The following is a 9,793-nucleotide window of genomic DNA, read 5'->3' as shown; positions in this document are numbered from 1 at the left end:
ACCATGTGGAAAAGGAATCACATGGAAAAATGAAACTGATCTTGGAGAAATAGTAGAAACAAATGAAAAGCTAAATGGCCATGATAACTGTGTGAATGCAGCTACCTTTATTGAAAATTCTATTCATGCTACTAATGATACTGTTGTAGATAGGAGTGTGAAATATGATCTGAAACAAAGTGAAATAAATGAGATAGTACCTTGGAGAGATAAATTTGCATACTCCAGTGACACATATGTAGAACATAGTCATAGGACTGAAATTTCTGAGTTTCCTATAAGACTATATTTGGAGTGTTTTCATTTTGTCCAGAAATGTGTTCTTATTACTTATACATGTTTGGTGGAATTAATACCATAAATCTCAAGAGTCATACATTTTACTTTGAAAAAATGCCATTGATCTTCAATCTATTGCATTTTTTTTCTTGGAGGTGGAAGTGTTACGTACTCCTAGCAGAATACGTATATAAATTTGAAATAGCATTTTGTTTTATTTTATCATTGCCTGTATATGTACACACATTGTGTTTTGGTAAATTGTCGTGTGGTGTGGCAGCGTCAGTGGACAGGAGCGCGGTTGCCTTTGCACACGTCTATTACCTGATTGATACGGGAAAGCTGGACCTGTTCAGTTGAGAGTTCCAGATGTCACTTTTATTTAGTATATATAATTGTTTATATTCTGTAATTAAACAGGTGGCATTGTACTTATATATTTTGTAAGTAACTATTATCTGTAATTTGCATTCTTATGTGTTTTGAGAACAAGTGGTTGTTCAATTAGTTTAAAATATTAAAAAGTCCTTAGTTTCCATCCCTCATCCTGGGATGAGGCAGACGGGAGGTGAGAATGTGGGTAGCGCCAGAGCGAGAGTTCAGTAGCTGATACGGGACCAGGAGAGTAACATGTGGGAGATAAGTCTTTACATTCATTTTGTGCCATATTTTATTTGTTATATTTAGTGATATGACAATACTTTCATTTGTACTATAAGTTAACTTAACCATCTGTGTTTTTATATTATACTGTCTTGAATATATATCTATATAATATTTCGTATCTATTCTTCAGTCCTAAAGGAAGAGTTTTATTTATGTGCTCATTACTTATCAAGGGGTTAAACTGGTGACGCGCTTTAGAGAGCAGCAGTGGTATCCCTAGACGTAATTAAAGCTTGGCTGCTGTAGGGTCACGAGCCGTAACGAACGATAGGTAACATACAGCACCACCAGTAATAACTACAGCACCACCATTAACAGTAACAACAGCAGCACCAGTAACAGTAATATCAGCAGTACAGTAACAGTAACAAATGCAGGACAAGTAACAGTAATACCAGCAGCACCAGTAACAGTAACAACAGAAACACCTGCAACAGTAACAACAGCATCACCAGTAACAGTATCAACAGCAGCACCAAAAAAGTAACAACAGCAGCAGCAGTAACAGTAGCAAACAACAGCAGCAACTGTAACAACAGCAGCAAGAGTAACACAATCAGCAACATTAACAGTAACAGTTACCACAGCAGCAGCACCAGCAACAGTAACAGCAGCAGCAACAGTAACAACAGCAGCAACAGTAACTGTAACAACAGCAGCACCAGCAACAACAGCAGCAGCAGTAACAGCAGCAGCAACAGTAACAACAGCAGCAACAGTGACAATAGCAGCAACAGTAACAACAGCAGCCTCAGCAACAACAGCAGCAACAGCAACAACAGCAGCAAAAGTAACAACAGCAGCAACAGTAACAACAACAGCATCAGTACCAGTAACACAACAGCACCAGTAACACAACAGCACCAGTAATAACATTAGAAACAGTAACAACCGCAGCAACAGTAACAACAGCAACAGTAACACCAGCAGCAACAGTAACGACAGCAGCAACAGTAATAACCGCAGCAATAGTAACAAAAGCAACAGTAACACTAGCAGCAACAGTAACAACAGCAGCAACAGTAACAACAGCAGCATCAGGAACAACAGCAGGAACATCAAGAACAGCAGTAGCAGTAACAGCAGCAGCACCAACAACAGTAGCACCAACAACAGTAACAACAGCATCACCAGTAACAGCAGATGCACCAGTAGGAGTAAAAACAGCAGCACCAACAACAGTAACAATAGGACCACTAGAAAGAACAACAGTACCAACAACAGTAACAACAGCAGCAATAGTAACAACAGCAGCACCAACAATAGTAGCATCAACAGTAACAACAGCAGCAACAGTAATAACAGCGGCACCAGTAACAAAATCAGCAACAGTAGGAACAACATCAGCACAAGGAACAGCAGCCGCACCAGCACCAGCAACATTAACAACAGTATCACCAGTAACAACAGATGCACCAGTAAGAGTAAAAACAGCAGCAGCAGCAACAGTAGCAACAAGACCACTAGTACCAACAACAGCACCAACAACAGTGACAACAGCAACAATGGTAATAACAGCAGCACCAGCAACATTAACAACATCACCACTAGTAACAACAACAGTACCAACAACAGTAACAACAGAAGCAATAGTAACAACAAAAGCACCAAAAACAGCAGCAGCAACAGTAACAACAGCAACAACAGTAACAACAGCAGCAACAGTAACAACAGCGGCAGCAGAACAAGGAACAGCGCCGCACCGTCAACAACACCAGCAATAGTAACAACACCAGCAACAGCGATAACAGTAACAACAACAGCAACGCCAAAAACAGCAGCAGCAGTAACAGCAACAGTAACAACAGCAGCAACAGTGACAACAGCAGAAACAGTAAGAACAGCAGTGCTAGCAACAACAGCAGCAACAGTAACAACAGCAGCAACAGTAACAACAGCAGCAGCAGCACCAGTAACAGTAACAACAGCAGCACCAGCAACAGTAACAACAGCAGCACCAGCAACAGTAACAACAGAAGCAACAGTAAGAACAGAGGGAAGGAGCAAGACTTACTGGGTACTCTCGCTGTTGATGCTGAAGATGCCCCACCGTGCCCAGCTGTGTTCGATGTGCCATGACCTCCACAATCCAATTTCATTGTAGGCAGCCAGATGCAGTGTCTGGCGCGAGGGCTGCGTCAGCTGGTGCAGTGCCTCCGTCCCTGTCACAGATGGTTATAAAGCCCTCTGTCCCTGTCACAGATGGTAATATAGCCCTCCATCCCTGTCACAGATGGTAATATAGCCCTCCGTCACTGTCACAGATGGCAATATAGCCCTCCGTCCCTGTCACAGATGGTAATATAGCTCTCTGTCCCTGTCACAGATGGTAATATAGCCCTCTGTCCCTGTCACAGATGGTAATATAGCCCTCCGTCCCTGTCACAGATGGTAATAAAGCCCTCCGTCACTGTCACAGATGGTAATATAGCCCTCCGTCCCTGTCACAGATGGTAATATAGCCCTCCGTCCCTGTCACAGATGGTAATATAGCCCTCCGTCCCTGTCACAGATGGTAATATAGTCCTCTGTCCCTGTCACAGATGGTAATATACCCCTCCGTCCCTGTCACAGATGGTAATATACCCCTCCGTCCCTGTCACAGATGGTAATATAGTCCTCTGTCCCTGTCACAGATGGTAATATACCCCTCCGTCCCTGTCACAGATGGTAATATAGCCCTCCATCCCTGTCGCAGATGGTAATATAGCTCTCCATCCCTAGCCCAGCAAACACAAAACGTTTCCAAACCTTCACATATCTCTTCCTATAGGTGTAGGAATAACTTGCATTGAGAATGGTGCAGGAGAGAATTTGAGAAACTTTTAATCCAAAAATCCAAACACATAGGTTTTATAATAAAAAAAATTTCTAGAACTATTTTGTTCCTAATGTATAACAAATAGTTTTTACATGTTTAAATATAAAATTGATGGTGTTTTTTGTCAAATTCATTAATAAATTGTGAATGATATTTAATGGCTGAATGAAACCTTCAAAATGCATTTAGTTATTCTATGATCAGAAAAAAGAATCTTTTTCCAAATTTTCTAAAAATCGCTCTTTTTAACGCAATTTGACTCCTTATGCATTCCACTAAACACTAATATCATGTTTAAATATAAAATTTATGTATTATTCCATAAAATAATTTATATAAATTGTAATTGTTGCTGGAAAGTGGTGTGAAACATTCTGAAAACTTTTTGTTGTCTTATATATTGGCTTTTAATTTGTCTTGTCTTATATATTGATCTTATATAATGTTTTTAAGATTAACATTCGTCAACCCTTAAAATCTTGTGTTATCTTGCAGGTGCAAAATGTGGGAATCTTTAAGAACAGTATCTATATGATAAATGGCATTTTCCCTAACTCAAACAATGTAGGGTTTATTATTTTACACATATATCTAATGACTCTTAGATGTTTACATTCTCTGAAGTATAGTTGTAAAGGCTGTGTCCATCACTCTCACCACAGGTTCTTAAACTCCTCTGCATGTTCAACTAAAATTGTTTCCATTCTGAATCTCCATGGATATTTGTATCCAAAATGAAACCAATATGGTTTCCTTCAGCAGCCAGCACATTTGCTCATTCATTTCCACAGATTCCAACATGGTAGGGGATTCACAGAAATTTGGCTATTCATATTGTTATATAATATAGTGCTCCTGCAATCTGAAGCTGTTTCGGCCCTCCAAGCCAGTCACCCAACAACAACAAACCATAGACCGCCTCCTTGAATCGTCGACGAACAACAACCAAGAAATTCTCAACTTACAAACTGCTGCAAATGACGCAATGGATAAAATACATAAGATTCAGGCCGAGGAAACCAACTCAGCTCAAAGTGACTTCCTTCAAAAGCTGGAAAAACAAATCAATCTCCTTCAGATTCACCAGGCAGCTTCCGAAGATGACCAAGAGCAGCAACAACTTCATGACTCCCTGATAATTAGCTCTACTAATCTACCTGATAAACAACAAGGTGAGAATTGTTGTAACATAGCCCACACCCTAATTAATTCAAAGATCAAAGTCAATGTTGATATCAAATCAGCGATCAGGATAGATAAAAACAGTTCCCGTAACAGTAGGAGAATGCTCATCAAACTTGCAAATCCCTCTGTTAAGTTTGACCTCATACAATCAGCTGCTAAGTAAAAAACCAACCTCTATATAAATGAGTGCCTTACAAAGCAGCGTGGATCCCTCCTTTTTAGGCTGCGTAAAATTCGCAAACTAAACCCTGGTCTTATCAAGAAGTGCTACACTAGGAATGGAACGATCATTGCAAAGAAGGAAAGTGCAGGAAAAAGATATGAAATAAAGTGTGACCAACAACTACTGGCCTTCTTTAGTGATTATGGTACATCTGAAACCTGAACCCGACCAATGCCAATACTTAAAATAACTCTTTGAGTGCCTGAGCCTAACCTAACTTAATCTAACTTTGTCCAAGGTGCTGTCTCTGCCTTACCATTTACCTAATGTTCTCTCATTCATATAATTTCCTAAGTAATCAGTCAAGTCTCCATGCACTTATGCAAGCATCTACCTCAGTATCATTGTAAAATTTTACTCTTAAATCTAATCTTACCCTATTCTTTTTAAATTTTAAATTTAATTGTACTGATTTATGTAATTTATTGAAATTAACTATTGATCTCATATTGTTCTCTTAATTAAGTTCAGACTAATTATAGGTTAAAAACTAAGCTAAATAAAATTAATTATCTTTAAGATTATCTTACTTTACAATTATCATTTGTCAATTTTTTTATATATTCATCTTGACAGTCTCTACTGATTTTTTGTTCTCTCCACCAAACTTGTGTATCCTTCATGGCTCTCTAGTGATCTTTATTCTACTTCTAATTGTTTCAATTCTTTTGTATACTTGCATTTATTGTTGTGTTTTGCTATAATTATTCTCTAATTATAGCAGACTTAGCATTTATGTAAGCATTTACCTCAGTGTCTTAGTAAAATCTGGCTCATAAATATAATCTTACCCTGTTATTTTTTTTAATTTTTAAATTTAATTGTAATTTGATTTATACATCATTTATTGTAATTAATTATTGAGCTCATTTTGTTTTCTTAAGTTCATACAAATTATAGGTTCACAACTAAGCTATATTAAATAATTTATTTTTAAGATAATTTTTACTTTACGATTATTATTTGTCTCTTAATTTTTTTGCTATATATTATTCTTGTCAGTCTACTGATTTTTTCTTCTCTCTTAACCTAACTACTGTATCCTTCCTGGCTATCTACGGGGATCTTTACTTCTAATTGTTTCTATTTTTTGTGTACCTACGTTTATTGTTGTGTTTTGCTATAATTACTTTCTATTTACAGCAGATTTAGTATTTAACTGTTCCTGTAATTGCTTATCTTATTGTATCGTGACATTATTGTATCTATATGCTTACTGATATTCATCCTGATCGAAATCTTCTGTCCCATACCCCCACAAATCAGCACATTGATCATTATTATTGCAGGTATTACACAGCAAATCTTGCAAAAAAGCAAACTCCTAAATAGCACCTGCTTATCAGTTTACAACCAAAATGTTAGGTCACTTGGTAAACATTTTGATGATATAAATGCACTACTCACAGCACTAGGTACTAAATTATCATTCATCATTTTAACAGAAACTTGGCTAAGTAATGACTATACCCAACTCTACAATTTAGCTGGATATAAAGCCATTCATAACTGCAGGCCTAATAAAAAAGGACGTAGCACAGCAATATATTACGAAGATACCTTCCTCAGCAATAGTGTCATTAGTGATAGAGACGACTATTGTGAATATACCTTTGCCAAGTTCTCCAATAAATCCCTTAAATTCTCCCTGACTACTGGTGCCATCAATAGATTTCCTAATACCAACATAGCCTCATTCTCAGACAACATAAGGAATCTTATCATAAATAACAATCTCAACAAAAATCACATCATTCTGGGAAGTGATTTCAATATTGAGCTGGGTCTTCAAAACAACCCTCAAGTTGATTAATACCGTAACAGCATGCACTCCTGTATGCTAATTCCCACAATCACCAAGCCCACCCGAGTCACTCAAACATCTGCCACTACCCTGGATCACTTATGGACTAATATAACAGCTCTCCTTACATCTGGGGTGATCTATGACAACAACTGACCACTATCCTACCTTCCTCATAGCAAATATGGACATAACACCCCCAGAAAGCAAGAAACTCTCATTCAGTTTACACAGGGAATCAGCTTTAGGCAATCTCTCTAGTGCATTTCACAATATCAACTGGGAATCTGAATTTAATAATACACAGGATATAAACTCATTAACTAACCTCTTTCTCTCCAAAACTCTAAGCCTCTACAACACTCACTGTCCCCCTCCTTACCAAACAAGTAAGTGATAAAAGAAAAAATAACCCGTGGCGCACAAGTGGCATAATTAAATCAATCAATAAAAAACATGAATATGAAAAGAAATTTAGGAGTGGCCTTGTTACAAAGGAAGTAGTTAAAAGGTACTCATCAGTGCTTACCAGTATCATAAGAAAAGCTAAACTTTCATATTATGAGACTAGATTCAAAGAAGCAAAAGGCAACATGTAAAGCACATGGAATACCATCTCTAATATCTTAGGAACTAAACAACACTCCCACAACCAGATAACACTCTCTAAGGATGGCCTTACACCGTCATCTGATTTAGAAATGGTGAATGAATTTAATAGCTTCTTTTCATCGGTTGGTGCTAACCTTGCCAGTAAAATCCCACCGACTCAGACACATATCTCTCAGGCAGCTATCCAAACTCTCTTCTCCTTTCACCAGTCAGCCCGACAGATGTTGTGTCCATCATACACTCACTAAAAACCAAAGCTGGGAACATCAGTGAATTCCCATCCATTATATACAAGACCGCCTCCCATGCTCTTGTGATACCTATAGCTCTGCTGTTCAACAAATCTTTTGAGTGTCATACCTTCCCTAATATCCTTAAAAAAGGAAGAGTAACGCCAGTTCATAAAGGAGGTAATCCGGCAGACATAAACAATTATAGACCAATATCAAACTACCCATACTATCAAAAATATTTGAAAAAAATTATCTACAAACAGCTCTACTCCTATCTCGTAAAATTCGACATTCTTAGCCCCTGTCAGTTTGGCTTCCGTTCCCAAAGGAGTACCAACGATGCAGTTATTAGTCTCCTTGATATAATTTACTCAGCCCTTGACAAAAATGAGTTTCCGATTGGACTCTTCATTGACCTGAGAAAGGCCTTTGATACTGTTAATCACAATTACCTCTTACGTAAGCTCCATCATTATGGAATCCGAGGCCATGCACTGGACTATATCCAATCCTATCTTAGTGATAGATACCAATGTGTAGCCATCAATAATATAACCTCTCCCACTCTACCAATTACCGTTGGAGTGCCACAGGGCAGCATCTTGGGACCTCTCCTATTTCTTATATACATCAATGATCTGCCTAATGTCTCTAACATTCTGAAACCTATTTTGTTTGCTGATGATACTACCCTCATCTACTCTAACCCCAACCCACATACACTAAATAATGTTGTTAATAATGAACTAAAAAAAGTCCACTTATGGATGTCAACCAACAAACTAACACTTAACATAGAAAAGACCTACTACATCTTATTTGGAAGCAAATCTACAAATGCAATTCGCATCTTCTTCAACGGCGGCTTCAACTTGCGATTGATGCCGTGTCGTCTTGAGCCACCGATCATGGCTTCAGGTTCTCTACGTCTAAGACGTGTGCTATGACTTTTAATCGGAAGCGTGTCGTTCTTTGTCCTTCTTTGTCGCTATATGGTCATCCCATTGTGTACAAGGATTCCGTTTAACTTTTGTGGTTAATGTTTGACACTCGTTTGTCTTGGTCGCCCCATATCTCTTACCCCCGAGTTGAATGCTCTAAGGCTCTTACCCTCCTTTTGGTATTGTCCCATACTTCTTAGGGAGCGGATAGGCGCACTTTCCTTGCTTTACATTCCTCTCTCGTCCTGTCTAAACTCGATTATGGTTGCCCTGCTTTCTTGGCTGTTTCCCCCTTCAACTCTTCGCTGTCTTGATGCTTTGCACCATACTGGGATAACTTTCGTTCGACTCCCGTCCACAGCTTGTATGTTGACACTGGCTTCCAATCTCTCCAGGACCGCCGTGATCGCTACTGTCTTCGCTATCTTGGGCGGTACTTGCAACATCCTTCCTCTCGCCTTTGTCGTGCATTAACTTTTACCCCTCTGGAGGTTCCTGTTCCTCTTCCCAACCACCTTCTTTCTGTCCAGTTATCTCGCTTACAGGATTCTCTTTCATTTTGTATTTCTAATATTTCTCCTTGTGTTGTTCCTTCCTTGCCCCTGTGGAGAGTCCCCATTCCAAAGTTTTATACGTCCATAACCCGCATCACTAAAGCTTTTACCCCTCCTACAGTTCTGAAACTCCTTTTCCTTGAGCAATTTTCTTCGCTCTCCCGCTCCGTTTCCATCTTCACCGATGGGTCTAAGTCTGCGAACGGTGTAGGCTACTCTGTTATTTTTTCTGACAGCACTTATATGTGTCGCCTACCTCCAGAGACTAGCATCTACTCAGCGGAACATTATGCTATTCTTTATGCTCTTCGTCTCCTGCTTTTTCGTGTCAATCTTCCTTTGTAATTGTCGTTGACTCTCGTAATGCCCTCATGGCTCACGGCTCCTTTAACCCGGTTCATCCAGTGGTTGTCGAGATTTAGCATTCGCCGTTTCTTATTTCCAGTAAATTTAAGTCAGTTGAGTTTTGTTCGGT

General features: G+C 38.8%; 1 protein-coding gene across 1 annotated transcript in view; it reads right to left on the bottom strand.

Annotated features, from left to right (window-relative positions):
* Positions 1-2,962: 2,962 nt before the first annotated feature.
* Positions 2,963-9,793, bottom strand: part of LOC123772752 (golgin subfamily A member 6-like protein 4) — a 185,133-nt gene continuing 178,302 nt past the window's right edge. Inside the window, exon 7 of the mRNA XM_045766121.2 lies at positions 2,963-3,107. The gene's annotated coding sequence lies outside the window, so the exon portion shown is untranslated. The remainder of the gene's footprint in view (positions 3,108-9,793) is intronic.

Source organism: Procambarus clarkii, chromosome 50 (assembly GCF_040958095.1).
Source record: "Procambarus clarkii isolate CNS0578487 chromosome 50, FALCON_Pclarkii_2.0, whole genome shotgun sequence".
Classification (NCBI taxonomy): Eukaryota; Metazoa; Arthropoda; class Malacostraca; order Decapoda; family Cambaridae; genus Procambarus; species Procambarus clarkii.
The sequence above is the reverse complement of the archived record's forward strand: the minus strand, read 5'-3'. Positions and strand labels throughout refer to the sequence as shown.